At 41.0% G+C, this 27,185-nt stretch overlaps 1 long non-coding RNA gene across 1 annotated transcript in view; it reads right to left on the minus strand.

Moving 5' to 3' along the window:
- Window positions 1–278: 278 nt before the first annotated feature.
- The window catches only part of LOC117974692 (uncharacterized), a 48,248-nt gene continuing 21,341 nt past the window's right edge, over window positions 279–27,185 (minus strand). Inside the window, exon 4 of the long non-coding RNA XR_004664796.3 lies at window positions 279–3,113. This is a non-coding gene — a long non-coding RNA (uncharacterized LOC117974692). The remainder of the gene's footprint in view (window positions 3,114–27,185) is intronic.

The following is a 27,185-nucleotide window of genomic DNA, read 5'->3' on the forward strand; positions in this document are numbered from 1 at the left end:
GATAAATATCAAGTAAGCACACCACTACCACTATACAGCCATCAGAATGGCTAAATGGAAAATACAAATCTGGTGTTGGAGAAGATGTGGCATGACTGTGACTCTTATATGCTGGTGATGGGAGTGTAAATTGGAACAGCTACCTTGGAAAAGATGTTTGATAGTAACTTGTACCTACTAATGCTGATCGTGCCTATCCTAGGTTTCATCAATTCCACTCCTCAATGTATTTCCAACAGAGAAGTGTATATGTATTCACTGAAAGACCTGAACAAGAATGTTCATAAGAGCTCTATTTGCATATAAAAATCCAGAAACAACCCAAATGTCCATCAGCATTAGAATAGTTAAGTAAAAGGTGGTTTATTTGCACAGTGGAATACTATGCAGCGATAAAAATCAACAAACTACAACTACGTGCAACAGCATGGATGAATCTCATGAGTATTGAGCTGAGCAAAAGAAGCATTACATATGAAAAAGAGTACATACAACAAATCCCATTTATATAAAAGACAAAACCAAATAAACAAAATGACAACTATGTGAGGTAATGTATATATTAGTTAGCTAGATTTAGTCATTCCACATTGTATACGTACTTCAAAACAAGATGTTGTACAAGGTAAATACTTATAATTCTATATGCCAATTCAAACAAACAAACAAAAGTAATCTATCTTGTTCCAAGTTAGGATAGTGGTTTCCCTGATGAGGGAGGGGAAGGGACTACAAAGGGATACAAGGAAGAAGGGGTGGCTTCTGAGGACATGGCAAAGTTCTGTTTCTGGTCCTGGTGTTGGTTACATGAGTGGTTCATTCACAACCATAATTTGTGCACTTTTATGTATGAGTGTTATAGTCAATAAAAAGTTTACATTAAAAAACTTAATTGCTCCTAGGGGTTTTTAAAACTTTGGTAAATGGAAGTTTTGGTGATTTAAGCAACTTCAGGCGTGAAAGAACAGATTAGGAAGTGGATAGGTGGAATTTTCTGGGGCCTTGGAAATTATGCCACAGAAGTGCTTACATACTCAAAGACAAATTTCCTGTAGGCATTGAGACAGAGGCCCGCGGGAGCTCTGTAAATGCTGAGAAAGACTCTAGTCAGCATCCAAAGGACTGAAAGTGCCCGGGCCTTGAACACTTGGCAAGGTCAGCCTGCACTTTCTGTATATTTATAAGCTCAGATCTGGAAGAAGGTAGCTCCACACCTGCATGGTAAAGCTCGGTCCTTGAATAGAGACACAGCCCAATAGTGATCTGCAAGCTGGCCAAAGGTCAAGCCCTTGCTTGTGGAAATGCCTGGAGCAGGCTGCCAGAGAGGTTGCACTGCACAAATCCTGTGCCTGGAATGGACATTGGGAAGCAAAAGTGGAGAGACAGCAGTATACCAATTAGCCAAATGAATTGATTGTCATTTTTGGCCTGCTCCCAGGAGATGAGAACAGAGACAGGATGTCTGGTAAACCCCTCTCTGAGACAGTTGTGGATAAGGAGCCTTGTGATTAAGAGATAGGGAGACACTTACCGGGTCAGATGAGATGAGAGGCAGAAACCAGGAATGCTAAACATCACCGGGAAACTGATGCTGCTATTTTCTGTCATATAATATCTGCAGGTATGACGGTTTCATGCTTCACTTAGGAAAATGCAAAGTGGGGAGACCTACTGTAATAATCAAGGTTGAAGAGTGCTGTGTCTCTAGATCATTCCTGAAGGCCTCGCTGGGCCTGGGGCTATAATCATGGGAAAGACATCATTCCCATCTTCAAGACTCACCTCTGGGTAGGACACAGACACAGAAACAAGCAATTACAATACAATGGGGTGGGCAGTAATAGGAACAGTCCCAGAAAGCTATGGGGACACTAGGGAGGAGCCCCTAATCCTAAGAGAGAGCAGGAAAAGGCTTCAGAGACAGGACTTTACACTTGTGTTCACAATGCTGAAACCACAGTTTAACTCTGGGCTCCAAATTGTGCTGCCTTTGCATCCAAAGGAGAGGGAGATATAGGACTTCCTTTCAGGCCTCCCACACTCACCAGTGATGCCCCACAGCCCCTCTCTCTATATAAGGTATAAGCAAGCTCCAAGTAGGAGTTGACCATGTCACATGATTTCACAGTTTATGAACACCAAGTTGACCATGCAGACAGTGTGCTGGGATGATCAAGTAAAATGTACAGTGAAGTAGGTCATGTGTTTAAGGATACATGTCATGATTATTATGTAGTCAGGCAATTTGAAATAAACAGTAAGTAATTTTTCTAAATGATGCCTTGATTAACAAATTATCCGAAAGTAAAATCTCTTTGGCTAGTTGTCCTAGTACTGAAAGTGACAATTGGTGGTAGGAAATAGAAATACTTAAACACCCACAGAAAATATAAAAGACTGAATAGATTCACAGAACAGTGGTGATTAGAAGATGGAATTTGTACTCCTCCTCACTTAGGCTGTATAAAAGTAACAGCACTCAAAGTAATACTTGTATTCATAAATAGAACTTTTTAAATAACAAATTTTATTGTCAGAACTTTTGTTAAACAGTGTAGGAGCATACAATAGAAACACAGGCCAGAACTGCTGGAGCAATCTACTTTTCAGGAGAAGTTAGAAATTTGGATTTTTAGATTTAGAAATTTGGATTTTTAGATTCAATATCCTGATTTTTTATATAGGCATCTAATTCAAGTTTAAAAATCAAAGCAAAACACCCTGTGGAAAAAACACTTCTGTGAGCTGAATTCAGCCCATAGGTTGCAAATTTCCAAGGCGATGATTCATTTCCCTCAGGACTGTGCCTTTAGTGATGGTGGTTTGGAAGCAGAGGTTATGACGCTGTCTCAGATGCATCTCTTGGGGGTTAGACAGGCTGCAGGTAAGCCAGGCATGGAGGCATGCGGACGCCTTCAAGGGAAAAGTCAAAAGTCTTAAGCTCCCAGGAAAAGAGCCTTGAGACCCAGACCACAGCAAGGGGCAGTTCTTAAGTTCCTGGGCAGGAATATCAATGCTGGTTGAGAAGATGAAGGTGTCACCCAGACTGGAGGGATGGAATTCACATCCCAGAGCACGTTGACAATATTGAATTTCACTGAAGCCCTTTGCTCCTGGAAGACAGTGATGGGTAAAGTAAACCCCTCCCATCCCCCCACACCAACCTTTTTTTGCATGTTCTAGAAAACAGCTTACTGCAAAAAACTGAGGTAGGAGGTGGGACTCAACTCTGGAGGTGGTGCTTGGACACTGGACCATATTGAGGACTAGCTAAAAGAGGGACAGAGCAGAAGCACCTCTCCGTAAGGCATGCCCACCTGTGTGCCATGTCAGTTTACCATTGCCATGGCAACACCCTGAAGTTACAGCCCCTTTCAGTTACAACTTGATGACCTGGAAACTACCACCCTTTTCCTAAAAATGTCTGCATAATCTGCCCCTTAATTTGCATGTAATTAAAAGTGGGTATAAATATGACTGCAGACTCGCCTTTGAGCTGCTACTCTGGGCACACTGCCATTGGTACCTCTGCTGCTGCTGCCAATGCTGGGGCCTGCCGTGTCAATAAAAGTTGCTGTCTAAAACCACCAGCTTACCCTTGAATTCTTTCCTGGGTGCAGCCAAGAACCCTCCCCTGCTAAGCCCCAATTTTGGGACTCATCTGCTCTGCATCAGAACGACTCTTTCTCATATGACTTAGATAAGATGCACAGATGCCCTGTGTTTAACCTATGGCAAAATTAGATACAGACCGAACAAATTCTCATTCCTTACCTGATAAATGATGAGCTGAACTGCTTGTCCCCACTGAGCAATTGAACAAAATGCTTGTTAACCAAATTTTGATTCAATTTCTCTCCTTCCTCTAAGCCCCTGCACTTTGGCCCACCCCCACTCCCAGCCTGAGCCAGCACACAGCCCATCCTGAGAACAGGCTGGCCTCAGAGTAAGACATTATATGGCCTACTATCCCATCAGGCCACCCTTTCATTCCCTTTTCCCACACCCTGTTGTTTTTAGCCTTGGTTACTTTTCTCTGTTCAAGAGACAGTCCCTTTCTTAAGGTCTCAGTATTTTCCCCATTGCAATAGCACACTTCCCCTACTGCAATAGTCCCTTTCTCTCCTGTAGTAATCTTTTTAAATAAAAGGTTGTCCTCACTAAGTGCAGATTTGCTTTTTACTTGGCAGTGTTCTTATGCATCCTATCCTACTTAGCAAAATTTCTGACAATAAGCATGCTGTCAGCCAGACGTGGTGGCTCGCACCTGTAATCCCAGCACTTTGGGAGGCCAAGGTGGGCGGATCACAAGGTCAGGAGTTTGAGACCAGCCTGACCAACATAGTGAAATCCCGTCTCTACTAAAAATACAAAACTTAGCCAGGCATGGTGGCATGCGCCTGTAATCCCAGCTACTCAGGAGGCTGAGGCAGGAGAATCACTTGAACCTGGGAGGTGGAGGTTACAGTGAGTTGAGATCACACCATTGCACTCCAGCCTGGGTGACAGAGGGAGACTAAGTCTCAAATAATAATAATAATAATAATAAAGAAGAAGAAGAAGAAGAAGAAGCATGCTGTCGTGCTGCTGCTGTTGAAAACATTCTGTGTATGACCAGAACCATTATGTATAGGGTGCTGCCCTCTCACATGGCAAAAATTAAGTAGCAGCTGAATTGACCCCAGGTTACTGGACAGGGAGTGGCTAGAGGGCAAGAGTAAGGCCAGTAGTCCCTCTCGGCCTCCATGACCCCACACTCAGTTCTCTTCTTCAGAGACTGCCTTCTCAGGCCCCTGCTGTTCTGTGGGGCTGGGATTGGTTGTTCTTTTCTATCTTATGCTATCAGCCATTTCCATGGCTCAAAGGACCATCTGCATGCCAATGTGTCCCAGTTTATATTAATACCTCCAGCCCAGACGTCTTTACTGAGCTCCAGACTCCCATAGTCACCTCCTCACTTAACATCTCCTCATGGCTGTCTCCAACTTAATATGACAAAAACTGAACTCTTACCTTCTGCTCCAAACTAACCCCACTTCTGAGACAGAGCAGAGGCACCTCTTAGGCGCCTGCCATCAGTTGGAACTGATGCCCCAACTCAGTCACCTCTACCTTTTCCATGGTCACACAGCTAGTAACTGAGCTGAAATGTGAACTAGGCTGCAAGACTAGGCCCCAAACCCCAGCGTAGAGATAAAGGAAAAATTTTGAATCCCTTCAAGGCAGATTCCAGGCACCTTTCAACCAGCAATTAGAGAAGTAAATGAATCACCCACAAAGCAAGAAGGTAATAATAACTTAAACAATAGTCATCCAGGCCAGGCGCGGTGGCTCACGCCTGTAATCCCAGCATTTGGGAGGCCGAGGCGGGCGGATCACGAGGTCAAGAGATCGAGACTCTCCTGGCCAACATGGTGAAACCCCGTCTCTACTAAAAATACAAAAATTAGCTGGGCATGGTAGTGGGGGCCTATAGTCCCAGCTACTTGGGAGGCTAAGGCAGGAGAATCACTTGAACCCGGGAGATGGAAGCTGCAGTGAGGCGAGATCCTGCCACTGCACTCTAGCCTGGCAACAGAGCAAGACTCTGTCTCAAAAAAAAAAAAAAAAAAAAAGCCATCCAAGTAAGCCAGACTCACAAAATGTTTCATTCCCTATAGAAACTAAAGATAGCACCTTGAATTGTTTTTCAGAAACCTGGAGCCCCATCAGATAGAAAATGCTGACTCCCCTCCTGTAGATCTTGGATAAGGGGAAACTGAGGACTATACTCTGACTGCCATTCTTTGTTCTAATTTTCTTCCTCAGGGGCCTGAAGAGCATCACACCTACAGGCCAAAACTTAACATTCCTTTCTGCTGGCCCCAAGGTTTTAGGTAAAGCCTTGCTTTTTTTTTTACCAGTTGCAAATCAAGGAATCTCTGAATCCACCTATGACCTGTAAGCTCTTGCTTGAAGATATCACACTTTTGGGTCCAAATGAATGTCTAACCTCCAGGTATTTATGATTTTGCCCATAACTTCTACTTTCCTGAAATGTACCCTTGCCTGTAAAAACCCTTGCTTGTAAGTCATCTGGGAGCTCAGGTCTTAACCATTAGCTGTCCACTTCTCCTTGCTTGGTGTGCTGCAATAAATGTCTTTCTTTTTCTTGCTGCAAATCTCATTGTCAGTGTTTGGCTTTGCTGCCCTGGCCGAGTGGACCCAATTTTGGTTGGTAACACTTCCTCTGCCAGTCTCTCGTCATCACAATCCACCCTGGTGCTCAAGCCAGAAACCTAGAAATTCCCTTTGTCTCCTCCCTTTCAGTCACTGATGCCCCAACTTAGTCAACTCTACCTTATTCACGTCACACAGCTTGTAAGTGAGCTGAATGTGAACTACGCCACAAGACTTTCAGATCCTCAATCATGATGCCATCGAGAGCATATTCTGGCCATGGTTTCTCTCTACATTAAAAGATGGTTTTTAAAATTGTGGTTAAATATATATATATACATATGTAACATAAAATTTATCATTTAAATAACTTGTAAATGGACAATTCGGTGGCATTAATTATTTTCACAATGTTGTGTTACTATCACCACTATCTATATCCAAAGTTTTTTCATCATCCCCCCCAAAAATCTCTGGACCCATTAAACTATAACTCCTCATTCTACCTTCCACCAGTCCTGGTAACCTATATTCTACTTCCTGTCTCAATGAATTTGCCCATTTTAGGTACTTCACGTAAGTGGAATCATACAGTATTTGTCCTTCTGTGCGTAGCTTATCTCACTAAGCATATGTTTTCAAAGTCCATACATGTTGCACTGTATATCAACGCTTTATTCCTTATAATGGCAGAATATATTCCACTACATGTATATACTACATTTTTTTTTCTGAGACAAAATCTCACTCTTTTGCCCAGGCTGGAGTGCAGTGGCATGATCGTGGCTCACTGCAGCCTTGAGCTCCTGGGCTCAAGCGATCCTCTCACCTCAGTCTTCTCAGTAGCTGGGACTACAGGCACATACCACTGCACCTGGCTAATTAAAAAAAGTTTTTTTTTGGTGGAGACACGGTCTCCCTGTGTTGCCCGGGCTGGTCTTGAACTCCTGGCCTCAAGCGATCCTCTCACCTCAGCCTCCCAAAGTGCTGGGATTACCAGCATGAGCCACGGTGCCTGGCCTGTATATACTACATTTTGTTTATCCAATTCATCTGTTGACTAACACTGGTGTATTAGTCTGTTCTCACATTGCTATAAAGAAATACCTGAGACTGAGTAATTTATAAAGAAAAAAAGTTTAATTGGCTGACAGTTTCACAGGCTGTACAGGAAGCATGATGAAGACCATCTGCTTGGCTTCTAGGGAGGCCTCAGGAAACTTACAATCATGGTGAAAGGCAAAGCAGGAGCAAGGCGTCTCACATGGTGGGAGCAGGAGGAAGTAGGGGGGCACTACACACTTTTAAACAATCAGATATCATGACAACAGCACTGGGGGATGGTACTAAGCCATTAGAAACTGCCCATGAGCCAATTACCTCCCACCAGGCCCCACCTCCAGCAGTGGGGGTTACATTTCCAACGTGAGATTTGGGTGGGGAAACAGATCCAAACCACATCACTTGTGTTGTTTCTACCTTTTGGCTCTTGTGAATAATGCTTATATAAACATTGGTGTACAACTTATCTGTTCAAGTCTCTGCTTTCTTTTGCATAGATACCTAGGAGTAGCATTGCTGAGTCATGTAGGAGTTTTAGATTTAACCTTTTGAGAAACCACCAGACTCCTTTCCACAGCAGCAGCACCATTTTACATTCTCACATTCTCTACATCCTTACTAACACCTATTATTTTCCTTTTAAAAATTATTATTGCAGCTATACTAGTAGTTGTGAAGTGGTATCTCACTGTAGTTTTGATTTGCATTTCCCCAACAACTAATGAGAGTCTTTTCATGTGCTCATTGGCCATTTGTATATCTTCTTCAGAGAAATGAGTATTCAAGTCCTTTGCCCATATTTGAATTGGGTTCTTTGCTTTGTTGTTGAGTTTTAGTTCTTTATTGTCTTAGTCTGTTCCTTCTATAACAAGGTACCACAGACTAGGTAATTTATAAGTAATAGAAATTTATTTCTCCCAATTCTGAAGGTTGTGAAGTTCAAAATCAAGGGGCCAGCAGAGTCAGTGTCTGATAAGGACTTGCTCTTTGCTTCCAAAGTGACACCTTGCTGCATCCTCAAGTGACAGAAGAGCAGAAGCAGAAGGAAGCTCTCTGAAGCCTCCTTTATAGAGCGTTATCCCATTCATGAGGGCAGGGATCTCATGCGCTAGTCATCTGCCAGAGGCCCCACCTTTTAATGTTGTAACTTTGTTCACTAAGTTACAACATAGGAATTTTGGAGAGACACACATGCATTCAAACTATAGCATTCCACCACTAGCCCACCAAAATGCATGTCCTTTTCACATACAAAATACATTCATTTCATCCCAATAGCCCCAAAAGTCTTAACTCATTCTAGCATCACCTCAAAAGTAGAAGTCTCACCTAAAAATCATCTAAATCAGATATGGGTAAGACTCAAGGTACAATTCATCCTGAGGCAAATCCCCCTCCAGCAAACAAGTTACTTGTTTTCAAAATATTATGGTGGGACAGGCATAGGATAGACATTCCCATTCCAAAAGAGAAAAAGAAGAAAGAGGAAAGGGGTTAACAGGAGAATCACTTGAACCCGGGAAGCAGAGGTTGCAGTGAACCGAGACTGTGTCACTGCACTCCAGCCTGGGTGACAGAGTGAAGGAAGTGGGGAAAAGGAGAAAGAGACAAGAAGAGACAGAAAACAATAATTAAACTATCTCTTAGAAAAATGAGGGTACTCAGTTAGAGACCCATCTTCCGATACCATTACCTTGGTGATTAGGATTCAATGTATGAATTTTGGAGGGCCACACACATTTAAATCATAACATTTACATATTGTAGATATATATATTCTAGATATAATTTGCAAATATTTTCTCCCATTCTGTAAGTTGTTTTTTTTTTACTTTCTTGATAATATCCTTTGATGCACAAAACTTCTTGATTTTGATACAGTCCAATTAAAAAAATAATTTATTTTTTTTTGAGACTAGGTCTCACTCTGTTACCCAGCCTGGAGTGCGGTGGCATGATCACGGATGACTGCAGCCTCTAGCTCCTGGGCTCAAGCGATCCTCCCACCTCAACCTCCTGAGTAGCTGGGATTATAGGCGTGAGCCACTGCACATAGGTAATTTTTTATTTTTTGTAGAGATGGGGTCTCCCTAATTTGTCCAGGCTGGCCTTGAACTTCCAGGCTCAAGCGGCCTCCCAGGATGCTGGAATTACAGGTGTGAGCCACCACACCCAGCCAAAAACAATTTTTTAAAAACTGTGACTTGTGTATAAATATAAAATTAACCTGGGTCAGAAATTTTATTTTACTAATTAATGAGGGAACCAGTATGATGTTACAACCAGTTCAAAGGAAAATTCAAGCACACAGGTATATAGGCAATCAGGAAAGTGAAAATGGATGTACGAATAGATGCAAAGCTGGTCAATATCCACAGGGCAATTATCAATTGCACCTCCACTAGAAAAAATTCATTTGCATCTCTATGGGCAAGAATTATTTGTATTACTGTCAGTTTTCTAAAATGTGCAAAGTTGTAAAATAGCTCAAAGACATAAAAATGTAAACTCAACAGAGTTCCAGACAGGACACCCAGGAATCTTTTTGCCTACTTCAAAGTCATCCCTAACTTTTCTTGATGCCACCTCCCTGCACTCCCCACCTCATCCCAACAGTGGAGTGAACACGATGCTCTCTGATTGCCTCAAGTCTTTCAGCACCAGGACAGCTACTAGGGGAGTTGAGTTAAGCTCAAGAACTATTTCTTAAGTGCCTGGTGGTGGAGGTGTAACTCTCCAGCCATTCCTACTACAAATTCTCAGTATATACTATGAACTAGCATTGTGCTATGAGCACAGAGGGAACACGCAGACATGGTCTCTGCCCTCTTTAGCCTTACTCTACAAATGGAGACAGGAAGAACTAGTAAATAAAATAATTACAAACAATGATCAATGAAATGAAGGAAAACTACCAAACACAGAGAATCACCAAGAAGGGCCCCCATAAGCATGGTGATCAGGACTGGCTGCTTGGAAAAGAGAACATTTAAGCTGATACTTGAAAGAGGAAGAGGTCAGCCACGCCGAGCGTAGGGTGGCAGGAAGCCAGCAGAGCCACCAGCTCTCCAGTCTGTCCTCAGCTTCTGCGCCTCTAGGGACAGGTCTGCAGCAACCCAGTTATGGCTTGCTCCTGCTCAGGGCGTTGGGATGTGCAGGAGGCAAGAGAGGCCAAGTTCTGCCCTCCCAGCACTGTTATTCTCTGCTCTTGGCTCTAAACTTCAAAACATTTCAAGGGGAAGAAAGGGTCCCCTTCCAAACTTGCTCACCTTCCTCCTTCCTCTTCAGTCCTGGTTTCCCTCTAAATTCCCACTATCTGCTAAATGAAGCCTGAAAACTCTTCAATACAGGAACAACAGTTGAACCCACAAAGAGAGATAAAAGGCTTTAAAAATGCAAATGACTGGGAGAGTTAACACATTAGAATGAGAGCGTAAAATGATCAGCTCTTTGGCTGAACTGATTTGATTAGAAAACTGCAAGGCACAGAGATCTTATGAGCAAGAGGAAAGACCAAGGGCACAGTGGGGTGATGGGGCACCAGGATCAATGTCACCTGTCTCACAGTTTTGTCCAGGGCCTGGGCTGTAACTCTTCACCGTTCCAAAATTATTTCATGCTGCTCCATGGCGTTTGCCAGGATGTTGGCACTAGAAGGACAAGGTTGGGGACCATCTGCCTGAGTTGGAGCACAGCAAGAGGATGGGCTTCAGGGGACAGACAGCAGAGGGGGGAGCAGGCAGAGCACAGACTCTGGGGGGCAGTGATATGGGCAGGAGAGAGAGAGCGAATGAGATGGAGAACAACAGAATCAGAGAGCCCAAGGGACAAAAATAAAATAAAATAAAAGCTATATCATAGCAACGGAGGGAAGTCTTTAAGGAGAGGAAGTGGCCAATTATGTCAATACAGTGGGACCATTCCTCAAAATGTGTGTGGTTCTGGGATCACACATATCAGAATCATTAGGGGGACTATTAATAATTCAGATTCCTAGGTTCTGGGCGCACCTGGGTCAGCGTCTCTGGCACTGGAGCTTGGCATTGGCAGTTTAATAGGTGCTTAGGGAGTCTGTGCTTATTCTGGAAGTGTTTAAACACAAGGGATGTGGAAGCAGAGCTGAGTCCAATCCTGGCTCCTTCACTTGGTCTGTTGGGCAAATTATTTCACATCTCTGAACCTAGTTTTTTCCATCTCTAAAATAATATCTACCTCATAAGATTGACATAAGAATAATCTTCACATGAGATACTTCTGTTTCTATCTATATAATGTTTAGCACAATTCCTGGAACACAATTGGAAGTCAATTAATATTGACTGCTATTATTACATAATAAGGAAAGGCCGTTGATTTTGGGAAGAAGGGGGTCATTTTTAACTTTCCAGATAATTTCAATAGAGCATCCTTGGGAAATTTCTGGAAATTAAAAAGGAAATACATGGATAAGACGCTGAAGCAGCAGGCGAAGATCACAAGTTCAAGTTCAGAAAAACTCACAGCAGGAGGAAAGATTTTTGGGTTAGTGGTTAGAGTTGGGTAATGTTGGAAAGTGAAAGGTTAATTGAGACAGCAGTGATAAGAGAGTCCTTGAAGGATGGAGTAAGGGAGGGTTTCAAGGTGCAGGTATTGAAGCCACTGAAAGGAAACAGGTTAGGAGTGATAGCTTGGTCCCAGTGAAGATGGGAAAGAGGTTCAGAGGACAGGTCATGGGGTGGAGTCAGAGAATCTAAACCGTTTCCCCTGAGATCAGATGAAAGAATTAGAGCAGTTGTTCACCAAGTTTCGTCCTTGCGTGGGCATCACCATGGAATCGGTTAGAAATGAATATTTCTGGCCTGCACCCCAGACGCAATGCATCAGAAACTCTGGAGGAGAGTCCAGCAAAAAGGGCTTGTTTTAACAAGCCCTTCAGGTGTTTCTGATGCACCTAAACTTTGAGAACTACTAAATCAGGAAATAGTTGTAGAGGCAGGATCTTTGAGACAAAATTATGTAGTGCCCTAGGCAAGGCCATCTGCTGAATGTTAGGGTAGCAGGGGAGCCTGAGGCTGGGGACACCGGCTGTAAAGGAGTGCCTAAGAATTAGCTAGGGACACAAGGAGGATCGCCAAACTACAGCATGACATAAAAAATAAGAAAGTTATATCTAACGATAACATCTGAGTCTCAACTAGAAAAATAATTCTAAAGGCTATATATAGTGGGATATTTATAATAATGAAAGACTGAACACTTTAATGTCCAACATTAGGTGAAAAGTTAATACAATACCAAGAATTCAACTCTAAGTGATCTCCTGGAACTGCTGGCCAAACATGGCCATCTTGGTATCACATTTCCCAGGAGTGCCCAGACATGGGACAATGAGAGAAAGTATCTATGATATAATGTTGAATGAAAAAAATAGCCTATAATAGAATGCATGTATATGATGAAAATCATGTTGTTAAAAAAAGTACTCTTAGAACCAGGCACAGTGGCTTATACCTGTAATCTTAGCACTTTGGGAGGCCGAAGGAGGTAGATCATTCGAGCCCAGGTGTTATGTTTCTTTTTTTTGTTTTTGTTTTTGTTTTTTTTTTTTGAGACAGAGTTTCTTTCTTGTTGCCCAGGCTGGAGAGCAATGGCGCAGTCTTGGCTCACTGCAACCTCTGCCTCCCAGGTTCAAGTGATTGTGCTGCCTCAGCCTCCCAAGTAACTGGGATTACAGGCACCCACCACCACACCCAGCTATTTTTTTTTTTTTTTTTTTTTGTATTTTTAGTACGGACGGGTTTCCACCGTGTTGGACAGGCTGGCCTCGAACTCCTGACCTCAGGTGATCCACCTGCCTCGGCCTCTCAAAGAGCTGGGATTACAGGAGTGAGCCATCGTGCTCAGCCGAGCCCAGGAGTTTGAGACCAGCCTGGGCAACATGGCAAAACCTCATCTCTAGAAAAAATACAAACATTAGCCAGGTATGGTGGTGGGCGCCTGTAGTCCCAGCAACTCAGGATGCTGCGGTGGGAGGATCACCTGAGCCCAGGAGGTTGAGACTGCAGTGGGCCATGAACTCCAGCCTGGGTGACAGAGTGAGACCCTGTCTCAAAAAAATAAATAAATAAATAAAAATAAAATAAATACTCTTGGGGGAACAATTGGAGCTTTAAAATAAATCAATAGATTGGCAAAGGTCACTGGGGCCAACAATATGGCTTTTGAAGTTACCATCATGGGAGTTGATAGCCATGGGGTAAATGTAAGGGACTCCGGGTTGCTGGGCAATGACTCAGCCAGAACAAATAGGATGGAAGCAGCTAGGTTTGTTCAGAGCCCCTGAGGCCATTGACTTGTCTGGAGCCTTGGAGAAGAACAGGAAGTAGCCTTGGAAACCTATGGGGACCACATTTTTAAAACCAAAACTTGGGACCCAAGGTCTGCCAAGTTTCTGGTAGGTGCTAATAGGACCACAGGCCAGCCTATTTGAGTCTGGGCACTCCTGGGAAATGTGATACCAAGATGGCCATGTTTGACCAGCAGTTCCAGGAGATCACTTAGAGTTAGAGACCTCAATTCCAAGTCATTTTACAGAAGAGGAAAATGAAGGCAAGGGAAGTTCAAGTTCAACAACTTGCCCAAAATCATACAGCTTTAAAGCTGCAAAGGCCAAAACTAAAGCTCAGTCTCCTATTTTTAATACCATGCTTCCTGGATGAAAGACCTCGAACCCTGGGCTAAAGATTTGAGATGAGCAAGTCAAAACCACAGTAAGTTACCACCTCACACATATTAAAATGGTTATTATCAAAAAGACAAGAGACAGCAAGTGTTAGAAAAAGTGTAGAGAAAAGGGAACCTTCACACACTGCTGATGGGAATGTAAATTTGTATAACCATTATGGAAAGCAGTATGGAGATTCCTCAAAAACTTAAAAATAGAACTACCATATGATCCACCAATTCCTCTTTTGGGTATATACCCAAAGGAAATGAAATTAGCACCTCATAGTGCTAAATCTGCACTCCCATGTTCACTGCAGCATTATTCACAAAATAGCCAAGATATGGAAACAATCTAACTGTCCATCAGTGGATGAACGGATAAAGAAAGTGTGGTACAATTCTTGTGTATACAATGAAGTATTATTCAACCTTAAAAAAAAAAGGAGATATCCCCATTTGTGACACATATAAACCTACAGACACTACGCTCAGTGAAATAAGCCAGACACAGAAAGAAAAATATGGCATGATCTCACTTGTATGTAGGATATTTAAAAAGTCCAATACATAGAAATAGAGAGTAGAACGGTCGTTACTAGGGGCAGAGATTGGGAGAAAATGGAGACATGTAGGTCAAAGGGTATAAACTTGCGGTTAGGTAGGAGGAATAAGTCTAGAGATCTAAAGGACTGCATGAGGACTAGAGTTTAATAATATTGTTTTGTATGCTAAAAATTTGTTAATATAGATTTTAGAAGCTTCTGCCACAAATACACACAAAAAGGTAACCACGCAAGGTGGTGGATGTGTAAATTTGCCTGACTGCAGTAATCATTTCACTAGCTCTATGTATATCAAAACACCATGTTGTATACTTTAAATATATGTAATCATAATAAATAAATAAGTAAATAAACAAAAGAGATGAGTTGTACCAGGTAACAAGGACTCATAATAAATCACTGCCTAGGGAAGCACCATGGTGAAGGGAGTGTTTGAGGAAGGACAATGATGTGTAAACTGGACAGGAACAGTCTGAAGACTGGATATTGTTAGAGCATCAGCAGCAGCCTATGGACATGTGGTTAATTAGGGCCTGGACCAGGTTGCTGGCTGTGAAATTAGACAGGAAAGAACCACAGAGAAAAATGACATTCCTCACTGTCACATCACACTCTCCCCCATTTCCTTTTCAGGTTCTTTAGAACTTCTTTCATTTACCTTAAAGGCTTATTTGCAGACACAGCTCAGCACAAACTCTAACTAGCCTGTAAATCATATATATATATATTTTGGCTAGGCCATGCTTCTACATCCTTAAAAGCCAATGCTAAAGTGGGAATGAAAAGGAATCAGACCCAGTATAAATTGTGAATGGCTCTGAACTTAAGGCTTTCTACAAATGATGAAGTATTTAAATAGGAAGTTAAGAAAACCGAGAGGCCCAAGAGTGTCTCATCCAGTAGTACCATTCTTTCTTCCCTACGCCTCCTGGCACCTTGGATACTCCCTCAAGCCTTCAGTTTCCTTTGCTCCCTATGGGAAAGCCACTGGATTCATTCAGGACAAGATGTGAGGCATCACACTCAGACTATGAAGACTGAAAGGAAACTTGGAGTTACCCAGCCTAAGCACTCAGGAACCCAGAAACACAAATGGCTGAAGGTGAAAACAAGACTGTAACCCACATTTCCCAATGCCCTCTGGGAGCACGATTTTTCTCCTTTCCTTTTCCTGAAATGCAATCTGAAACAAAATTCTAAAATAAAAATATTTTTTTCTGCTCAAAACTGTGCACATGCACATTCTCTCTCTCTCTCTCTCTAGAATAGAGTCAATAGGAGATAAAACCTTCAGAATTCAAATGTCACCTTAAATACAGTGATTAAATAGCATTCTCTAAGCAGAATTACTTTAAAAGGGAGAAAGATGAAACATTTTTATTTTCTTTATGTTAGATCTGCCATCAAAAGTAATTGATATACGTGTGCTGTTTTTTTTCTAGCATATCATTGTTACTTCCCTCAAAACTGTTATGTTACTGCTTGTACTCATTTTATTCTCCTTTCAGGACTAAATCTGCTGAAAGAAAAAGACTACATCTTGTTTATCTTTGCATTCCTCATGGGTCCTTGTATTGTTTTTTGCACATTGTTCTATATAAGGTTTTGGCACAGCGCTTACTCTTCTTAAAAATTGGTGGAATAACAGGGCATGAAATGACTTTCATCCAATATTTTTGCAACTTTTACCTTCACTACTTAAAAGAAAAAAGTCAAATAGCAAAATGAATATGCCATGTCAATTGGAGAATTTAACAATCTGTGTTTTAAAAGAAAACAGCTTAGGAAGCTCTGGTCTCAGACATGCTATTCTGAAATCAAAATCACATAGATGAGGCTGAAGAGTTGAATCGTCTTCTGAATCAAATTAAAAATTCAACCCATAGTAATTTTGGCAGAATGAAAACGTCAAATTGCATTTAAGCCAATTTCTCTTCCTTTTCTATAGTCGATGAGTTGTTTTGGGGCACAAGAAAAAATTTCAAGGATTGTGTTTATTTACAATACTTTCAGGAAAAAAAAATGCCTGCTTGCTTTCCTGTAAAAGTGAGAGGAGCAGAGAAGCTTCCTAGACTGTTCTCAGATGCTTCAGCTAAAAAGTAAAATAACAGTGCCAATAACTGAAAATAAGGAGAAAAATTATGCCAAACACTTGGCACCAGCTGCAGCAATTAAGTAAGCACCTGCTTTATGCTTCATCTGCCACCATCCCCTCCCTCTTCATTTAGGCTGGTTTCTGGTTTTTTTGAGAATACATGCACCTCAGTGTACAAGCTCGCAGAGCTGTCTTTTTCCTTCTTTTTATTTCATTCCTTTCCCTTTGGCTATCATTAACTCAGGCATGACAGGAAGATCCAGACAAGGACAAGGTAGTAAAGACACCAATATTTCTAAAATCTAGGGCTTTAGAGAATGTTGGGGCAGATGTAACCATAGTAATCACTGGTATGAGAGCACTGATGTCCTTACTAAACAGCAGGTCACACCATCCCAAGGAGACCTTGCAAATGAAGATGCAGATTAGATGTCTGGAAGCAAGATTTTTATTAGCTTAGTCCTGAACCTTAGCTATGCAACAAAAGCCAGCTCTGCAGAGATTTCGGGTCTCAAAGAGACACCATCAAGGAGTTCGAGACTGTTAGGAGCATAGGGCTTAGCGTGAGCATCAAATAAGATATAAAAGAGGTGCTTTGAAAAGTTGAAAGAATTATGCAAATGTAAGGCAGGTATTAATATTAAAGATGTTTATCATAACCCATCTAAGAGAAACAAAATCATAAGTGTATTCATCCACTGGAAATGAATTTGCACTTTTTGGAATCCTGGGCTACCATTTCCTCTTTTCCCTTTTATCCTGTCTATAAAAGCTGGCTAATGATGCACCTACCTCAGAGGCAACTGTGAGGCTTAAATGAGATTATGTGCATGAAGCACCTTGCTCCATGCCTTGTATAGAGAAGATACTTAATAAATGTGAATTGCATTTCAAGCGGAAAATCAAGTACATTATCCTGAGAATTCTTCATACTTGCAGTTCATCAATAGATGCTTCACATTAAATTACATGTTTCCAGGAGAGAAAAATGGAGTGGTCACCCTCAACAGTACACAATCAGTGGAGCTGGCTGCTTCTCACATGGAGAAAACAGATGTGAAACAAAGGCATCCATCCTTCAATTTGTAGGTGTCAAAGTAGCAATTCCCCTCTTCTCATACTGGTAACTACTGCTTTGTTCTTCTGCAGGGAACATTTTAAAGCTGCTTTTGAATTCCCTCTATCACAGCCAGATACCAGCAAAAGAGAGATTCTGAAAACAGAGCAAGAGCTTCTAGGTACAGACCAGAAGCTCCTTGAGGTTAGGGACCATTCTGCCTGGTTCCCTGCCACACTCCAGCACTTTCAAGAGTGCCCAGCAGACGACAAGCCCTTAGTATGCACTTACTGAATCATTTCAGTACATCAGAAATTTGAGGAAGTAAATGAGACACAAAATTAAAGGTGCTTTATTTCATCAATTTGATTGGCATGTCCTGCTTCATCTACCTTTGGTGCAAAATAATGTCTCATTTGTTTTAGTGCTTGATATGGTTTGGATGTGTCCCCACCAAAATCTCATCTTGAATTGTAGCTCCCAAAATTTCCAGGTGTTGTGGAAGGGACCCTGTGGGAGACAATTAAATCATGGGGGCGATTTCCCCCATACTGTTCTCATGGTAGTGAATAAGTGCCACAAGATCTGATGGTTTTGTAAGGGGAAACCCCTTTCACTTGGCTCTCATTCTGTGTCTTGCCTGCTGCCATGTAAGACGTGCCTTTTGCCTTCCACCATGATTGTGAGGGCTCCCTAGCCATGTGGAACTATGAGTCCATTAAACCTCTTTTTCTTTATAAATTACCCAGTCTCGGGTATGTCTTTATCAGTAGCGTGAAAACGGACTAATATGGTGCTCAAACCATAATAACTGAAGTTCATCTTATTGATCAGGGGAACCTATCCTACTCCTATGGGGTACTTTTCCCATGAAGTACCCTGGTAGAAGTACCAGGAGCAGATAGTCCAAAGTGATTAACTTATTCATTGTTAATTAGTTAATATTACCTCATAGAAGAAACCAGAAAGTCTGGTGAGTCCACCAAAGGGCTCTGTTGTCTGCTGTTTGTGTTGCTTTACATCAGTGCAAAAACCATAAAGTTCAGTTATCTAGAATGAGACCCTATTTGTTTTAATATTACTACAGTATCAAGACAGATAACTACTGACAGTCCTAAAAGATTCTTAGAGATTTTTAGGTGATAAATGGTCTCTCTCTCTCTGTGTGTGTGTGTCTATCTCTGTCTCTCCCTCCCTCTCTCTTTTTCTCTCTTGCTCCAGGACTGTGCCCACCCTTGGAACACCTGCACTAATCAGGTCTGAGCTTCTGATGTCACAGCACCTGTGGGGTGCCGAACTTCCAGTTTACACACACAGAGCCACTTTGTGCCTAAGGTACATCTATAGTGCCTAGGTGGCTGGATCAACAGATGCAGCATCCACACCCTGAAATTTTCCTAGAACCCTTTTCTTGACTCCATTCTCCGCTGGAGAACCTAGAAACCCTTAGCTTTAGTTTAAGGTGGTAACATTTGAGGAGTTTGGGAAGGGGAAGAGATGAGCATACTAGGAAAGCAAACAGTGTGACCAAAGGCAGAGTAGCAGGAAACTCAGGGTCAGTCACAAGAAACCTTCACTTGTCTGGACACAGAATCCATGCAGGGTGGGGAGCTGGGAGACGTAGAAAGGCAGGGCTATTTACAGATTTTATATTGAGGGCCAAGTGGTGTACAGAGGAGTCAAGATTTAAAGCGGCAGTCATTCTTTCCTCACAACATGTACAAAATGCTTTGAAAGTTCCCCTTTCTACCACATTTTAGACTTGTTGCAGAGAACTAGAACCCACTGTCACCACTTCGTGTTCTGCAGAGTGGCGGTGGCCCTAGGGTGCCCTACTGAACTACAATGGCACATAGGAGTAGATAGTCTTCCAAATCATTAGGGCAGCATCTCCCAGGCTGGCCTATTGCATAACAAGGAAGAATTCTATGATAGGAACAAGCTGAAAGTGTTATAGGAGTGATATGGTTTTGATCTGTGTCCCCACCAAATCTCATGTCATATTGTAATCCCCAGTGTTGGAGGTGGTGCCTGATGGGAGGTGATTGGATCATGGTGGCAGAATTCTCATGAATGGGTTAGCAGCATCTCCTTGGTCCTGTTCTTGTGATAGCAGGTGAGTGAGTTATCATGAGATCTGGTTGTTTAAAAGCATGTAGCACCTCTCTCTTCTCTTTCTTGGTCCTGTTCCTGCCATGTTAGAAGCCTGCTCCCATTTTGCATTCTGCCATGAGTAAAAGCTCCATGAGGCCTTCCCTGAAGCAGATGCTGCCATGCTTCTTGTATAGCCTTCAGAACTGTGAGCCAATTTAACCTCTTTTCTTTATAAATTACCCAGTGTCAGGTTTTTCTTTATAGCAGTGTGAGAAATGACTAATACAAGGGGCCCTTGAAAATACACTCAAGATAGTCTATGACAATCAGAGAACTGATAGTGATCATATCATGAGAATTGACTTCCCAAAATCCTATCTATGTTGATTGATAAGGAGTATGTTCATTCACTGATCTGGCCAAGGAGAATGTGACTGGCCACGATTGGCTTAGACTGATCTTGTCATTGGATTTCAACCCTGGCCATAAAATAGAACCACCTGAGTAGCTAAAGAAAATTGCCGACATCTAGGTCCACACCAGTGATTCTAGACTCATTGGGGCTGAGGGAACAATGAGTACAAAGGCCGGGAGTCAAGAGAACATGGTGAGTTTATGTGGATATTGATAGTTCTACATGGCTTGAACACAGCGTAGGGAAATAAATTCATCACCTTAGGCCTCAGGTGACACACTGGGACTACCACTGCTCTGTGGGACAAGGAAGTGGTGGGATAAGATCTAATGCCTTGCACTTAAGTCTAAAATGTGGTAGGTTCCCCTGTAGCCATATCAAAGTAGGTGCTGTTAAACAAGGGAATCTTAAATAAATCTTTGAGAGAGTCTGCAGTGGTTAAGGGTGCATGCTTGCGTGCAGCAAAAGATGAGCTCAGTTCTATCATCTTACACCTGGGGAGCAAGCCAGGGGACCAGACCTGAACCTTTGTGGGGAATCAAGTACTTAAAGAGGTATCACCTTTAGATTACCTTGTCCTCACCCTGTTCCCACTATTGTCTTTCCATCGTAGTGTTGAAAACTATAATGTCTACATATTTCACTGCAATGTCCACAAATTCAAAAAAAAAAATGCCCAGGTTTGTAGAACATGCTCCGTAAATGTGACAGTTTCTGCTCTACTTGCAAAGCTCAATAACTTGTAGTCAGGTTCTTGGGCTCTTCCAAGAACTTACCATGCCAAAAACCTATCCTGATTCTACCATTTACTTGCTATGTGCTATTGGGCAAGTTGCTTTACCTGTCTAAAACTCAGCTTCATCTGTAATATGGGGGTAATGATAAGTACTTAGGTCAGAGACTATGTGTTCCTCACACTTTCCTTTTCCTCCTGGTCATAGTCGTAGTGCACTTTTCCCAACCTTTCTTGCAGCTAGGCAGGCCATGTGATTGCATTCTATCCAATGGAATGTTGGCAGGAGTGATGCATGCTATATCCAGGCCTAGATCTTAAGAACCCTCCCATGGGGTCCCTGCCATGTGAACTTGCTCCCTCTACCCTCATCTGCCAGTGAGATGCAGAAGATCCAGTGAAGAACTTCAAGGTCCTGGGGAGGGTGAGTTTATTCAGGAAGGAACCTGAATCCCTCCCCTGCCTTCTGCCCATACTGTGCCATGGGTAAAAATCAGCCTTTAAAATATCAAGCCACTGAGATTTGAGGATGTTTGTTATGGCTGTTAGCCTCACCTGACTAATTCAGCAATTCTGAGAATCAAACGAGAACATTTATTTATAATCACGGTGTCAGGCACAGAGTAAATATTTAGTAAGTAACAGCTATTTATCATTATATGATGTCAGCCCTGCTTTAGGTATGTAGACTTTTCCCTTCCCATATCTTCAAATGCTATTTCTTCCCTTTGATCCAGTGACCAAGACAACTCTGGATGTCCAGTGCTGCTTTATCTTTAAGCCTAATCACAACATTAATGCATTGCTTCTCTCTGGACCTTGCTTTTCTAGTAACGTTTCCTCGCAAAAATATGGAGGGTAGAGGGGATGTTTCTATCGAGATGATAATGGTTCTGAAATGAGTCAGAAGCATGAGGCATTTCAACTGGCATCATTCATCACAGCTCCATTTTTGCTTCCCCTGCCTTTCTGTATGAAGTCTACAGAGCTGAGAGTTAAATTAGTTTGAGAGCTGCCTCGGATGAGCACCACAATCTGCTCCACTGTAGCGAATATTTCATAAAAACTGTTCCTGCCGAATTTTCATGAAACTTCCAAATTTTAATTAGAAACTGGAGAACCAGATGGGTGGCAAAAGGAATTTAAGGTAACAAGGGAGTAAGTGCTCTTACACTAAGGTAAAAATCAATAACCGTGTGACCAAGTGGGCACTTAATTGGCATGATTTGGAAAGTTCTAGGGGTTCTCCCTGTGGCCCTCAAACATCTCCATTACATGACAACAATGCCTAAAATTGTTAATAAAAACCCTTCACAATCACATGTTATTTTACAGTTGAGCCTTGAACAATGCAGGGGTTGGGGTGCTAAACCCTTGCAGAGTCAAAAATCTGTGCATAACTTTTTGTCTTCCCAAAAACTCAATTACTAATAGCCTACTGTTGACCAGAAGACTTATCAATGACATAGTTGATTAGCACATATTTTGTATATTTTCTATATATTGTATTCTTACAATAAAGCGAGCTAGAGAAAAAATGCTATTAAAGAAATCATCGGGAAGAGAAAGTATATTTACTACTCATTAAACGGAAGTAGATTATCATAAAGATCTTCACCCTCATCATCTTCTGTTGAGTAGGCTTAGGAGGAAGAGGAAGAAGAGGGGTTGGTCTTGCTGTCTCATGGGTGGCAGAGGCAGAAAAGATGGAGAAGGTGGAAGAGAAGGTGGAATAACCAGGCACACTCAGTGTAACTTTACAGCAATACATTATAATTTCTATTTGATTTTTGCTTTTTCATTTCTCTAAAAATTTTCTATATGGTACTGATCCTTCTTTCACCATTTGATTTAGTTTCAGTGTCTATATCTTAGTAGGGTCCATGTTAGAAAAAAAGTCAAAAGCAGTCATGAATGATCAGAACCACTCTGCTAGATTGTCTAATGTCAATTTGCTTTCTGGAACTGCTTTCCATACATCGTCTTCATCACCTGGCACTGGTTTGAAATCACTCATCTCCATCAAGTTGTCTTCTGCTGTCTTTGGTGTGGTGTTTGTTAGCTCTTAAATTTCTCCAGGATCATCTTGAAAACCTTCAACTTCCCTCCATTTTTTTTTTTTTTTTTTTTTTTGCCATATCCACAATCTCATCTGCACTGAAAACTTGTTCAGGTAGATATTCTTTCTCCTCAATGATTTTTTTTTTTTGAGATAGAGTCTTTCTGTGTCACCCAGGCTAGAGTGCCATGGCACGAGTTGGCTCACTGCAACCTCCGCCTCCTGGTTCGAGTGATTTTTTTTGCCTCAGCTTCTCAAGTAGCTGGGATTACAGGCACACACCACCATGCCTGGCTAATTTTTTTGTGTGTGCATATTTTCAGTACAGTTGGGGTTTCACCATGTTGGGCAGGCTGGTCTCGAATTCCTGGCCTCATGTGATCTGCCTACATTGGCCTCCCAAAGTGCTGGAATTATAGGTGTGAGCCACTGCACTTAGCCCTCAATGATTTTCTTAACAGTGTCCAGGAATTTATCTGCTGCCTCTTGGTTGGTAAGAGCTGCTTATTCTCTTATATTGACATTTTTAAAGGCAAATCTCTTTCTAAAATTATCAAACCATACTTCGTTGGCATTAAATGCTCCAGCTTTAGTTCCTTCACCTTCCTTATGCTTTGTTATGTAAGGACTTTGTTTTTTCACTAATCATATTAGAGTCTATGGGTATGCCTTTCTTATAGCAGTCCTGCATCTACGTAAAAGCTGTATTTTCAATACAAGATTAAAGGGTATTTCAGCTTTTGATTCCAAAATGGTAATGTAGAAACAAGCTTGCGTCACTCTCCCCAACAGAAAACCAAAAACAAATATACAGCTCTGAGATCAAAACCAGAAATATCCCAGAGCTCAAATATCAACATGAGAGAGTTTCTGGGGCCACAGCGAAGTTAAAAAAAATAAATAAATAAACTTTAAGCAGATGGTAATATACTCAGACTTCCACATCTGCAGTACCCCTCCTCCCATTCTTCCCAGCACAAAACAGAAAGATATCCCCCTCAAAAAAGTGAAATTGAGGTGGACAACCAGTTTCTCCAACATTTTGGTTTCCCTGTCAGGAGATCTCTCCTTGCCTTAACCTATGGGAAGCATCATGAGCACCTGAAGGGAGAAATATTCCCGAGAACAGGCAGAGACAAAGAGGGGAGTTAAGACTGCCATTTACAGCCCTGGAAACTATGCTGTTTCACTCAGCCAAAGGAGGCACCAAAACAGAGCAGCTTTTCTGCATTGCCACATTGTAGGGGATTCATCCTACAAGTCCCCTGGGCACAAACCTCTAGACAGCCTTCCCAAATTACCAGTACATCCCCTTTGGGACCTCCCCTATTTGGAAAGGACAGTGCTATAATCGTTTACTGGAGCCAAAGTGAACCTGGGCTTAAGGCACCACCTAGAGCCAAAAAGGAGGCTGTGACCTAGCAGTAAAGAAACTTCAAGCAAACATATCCAATAAAAACCAAAACAAGCCAGACAGAGGAGAAATACATAACCGATCTTCCAATGCAAAGGCATAGATGTAGGTCCACAAGAAACAACAGCAAACAGAAACATGAACTCTCCAAATAGACAAAGCAAAGAAACCAGTAACTGACCCTAATGAGATGGTGATATGTGAGCTATCTGATGAATTCAAAATAGCAGTTTTAAGGAAATTCAGTGATCTCCAAGATGACACAGAAAGGCAATTCAGAAATTTATCAGAGGATTTTAACAAAGATATTGAAATAATTTTTTAAAAACAGAAATCTTGGAACTGAGAAATACATTTGTCATACTGAAAAATTCATTAGAGGCTTTCAACAGCAGAATAGATCAAGTCGAGGAAACACTCGGTGAACTTGAATACAGGCTATTTGAAAACACACAGACAAAGGAGAAAAAAGAATGAAAAGCAATGATTGCCTACAAGATACAGAAAACCACCTCAAAAGGCCAAATCTAAGAATTATTGGTGATGAAGGGGGAGTTGAACAATAGCAAAGGTTAGAAAGCTTATTCAAAGAAATAATAACAGAAACTTTCCAAACTTGAGAAAGATATAAATATTCAGATACAGGAAGCTCAGGGAATACAGAACAGGTTTGACCCAGATAAAACTACCCCAAGGCACATAATAATCAAACTCTCAAATGTCAAGGACAACAGAAAATTCTAAAAGCAGCAAAAGAAAAGCAAATAACATATAAAGGAGCTCCAGTTTGTCTGGCAACAGACTTCTCATTGAAAACCATACAGGCCAAGAGGGAGTGAAACGACATTTTCAAAGTGCTAAAAGAAAAAAAAAACTGCTATCCAAGAGTACCATATTCAGCAAAGTTATTCTTCAAATATGAAAAAGAGAGGGAAAAAAAGAGTTTTTGTTTGGGATGATGAAAAAGTTCTAAAAATAAATAATAACATTTTTGCAACATTGTTCATGCATATGATGCCACTGAAGTGAATAGTCAATAATTGTTAAAATTAGAATTTTATATTATGAATATTATACCACAAAAAAACTAACAAAATAAAAAACAAATGAAGGAGAGATAAAGAACTTTCTAGACAAACGAAAGCTGAGAAAATTCACTACCACCAGACCTGTCTCTTAAAAAATGCTAAAGGGAGTTTTTCAATCTGAAAAGAAAGTTAACATGCAGAAACAACAACATTTGAAGGTATAAAACCCGCTGGTAAAATTAAATACATGGACAAACCCAGAATACTCTAATACTGTAATTGTGGTGTGCAATCTACTCATAACTGTAGTATGAAGCCCAAAAGACAAATCTATATAAAAAAGCTACTGCAACCTGTTAAGAGATAGGTAATATAAAAATGTGTAAATGAGATAACTAAAAGTCAAATGTGGAAGGGATGGAGTTAAAGCATAGCTTTTTTCATTTTTTTGTTTCTATTCTTTATGATCCAAGATAAGTTATGATCTCTTTAAAATAACTTTTTATATCTATATTTCTTGTAAGCCTCATGGTAACCACAATGCAAAAACCTATAATAGATTCACTAAAAATAAAAAGCAACAAATTAAAACATACTACCAGAGAAAATCTCTTAACCACAAAGGAAGACAGTAAGAAAAGAAGCAAGGAGTTACAAAACAATCAGAAAATAAGCAACGAAATGACAATAGTAAGTCCTTGCTTATCAATAATAACACTGAATGTAAATGGTCTCAATTCTCCAATTAAAAGGCATAGAACAGCAGAGTAGATTTTTTTTTAAAAAGACCTAAATATGTACTGCCTACAAGAACCCACTTCACCTATAAAGACATATATAGACAGAATGGGAAGGGGTAAAAAAAGATGCTCCATGCAACTGGAAACCAAAAGAAGACCAGGAGGAGGTATACTTAGATAAAATAGACTACAAATCAAAGACTGTAAAAAGGGACAAAGAAGGTCACTATATAATTATAAAGGGGTCAATCCAGCAAGAGGATATAACAATTACAAATATATATGCAACCCAACGCTGGAGCTCCCAAGTATATAAAGCAAACATTAATAGATCTCAAGGGAGAGACAGACTGAAATACAATAGTAACAAGGGACTTTAATACTTCACTCTCAGTAATGAATGGATCTTCCAGACAGAAAACTAACAAAGAAATAGCAGAGTTAAACTACACACAAGACCTAATAGGTCTAACTGACATTCACAGAATATGTTACCTACCTGCTGTGGAATACACATTCTTTTCATTAGCACACAGAACATTCTTAAGAATAGACCATATCTTAGGCCATAAAACAAGTCTGAACAAATGCAAAAAAGTAGAAATCATATCAAGTATCTTTTCTGACCACAATGGAATAAAACCAGAAATCAACAATAAGAGGAAACTCATTCAGGAGCATGTTGTTTAATTTCTATGTGTTTGTATAGTTTCTGAATTAAATTATGGCCAATGGATCAATGAAGAAATTAAGAAGGAAATTTAAACACTTCTTGAAACAAATGAAAATGGAAATACAACATGCCAAAATCTATGGGATATGGAAAAAGCAGTACTAAAGGGAAAGCTTATAACAACAAACATTTATATTTTAAAAAGTAGACGTCCAATAAATAACTTAATGATGCGGCTCAAGGAACTAGAAAAGCAAGAATAAACCAAACCCAAGATTAGTAGCAGGAAAGAAATAATAAATATCAGAACAGAAATAAATGACATTGAGACTAAAAACAGTACAGAAGATCAATGAAACAAAAAGTTGGGTTTTTTTGAAAAGACAAA

The sequence above is a fragment of the Pan paniscus genome, chromosome 8 (assembly GCF_029289425.2).
Source record: "Pan paniscus chromosome 8, NHGRI_mPanPan1-v2.0_pri, whole genome shotgun sequence".
NCBI lineage: Eukaryota > Metazoa > Chordata > Mammalia > Primates > Hominidae > Pan > Pan paniscus.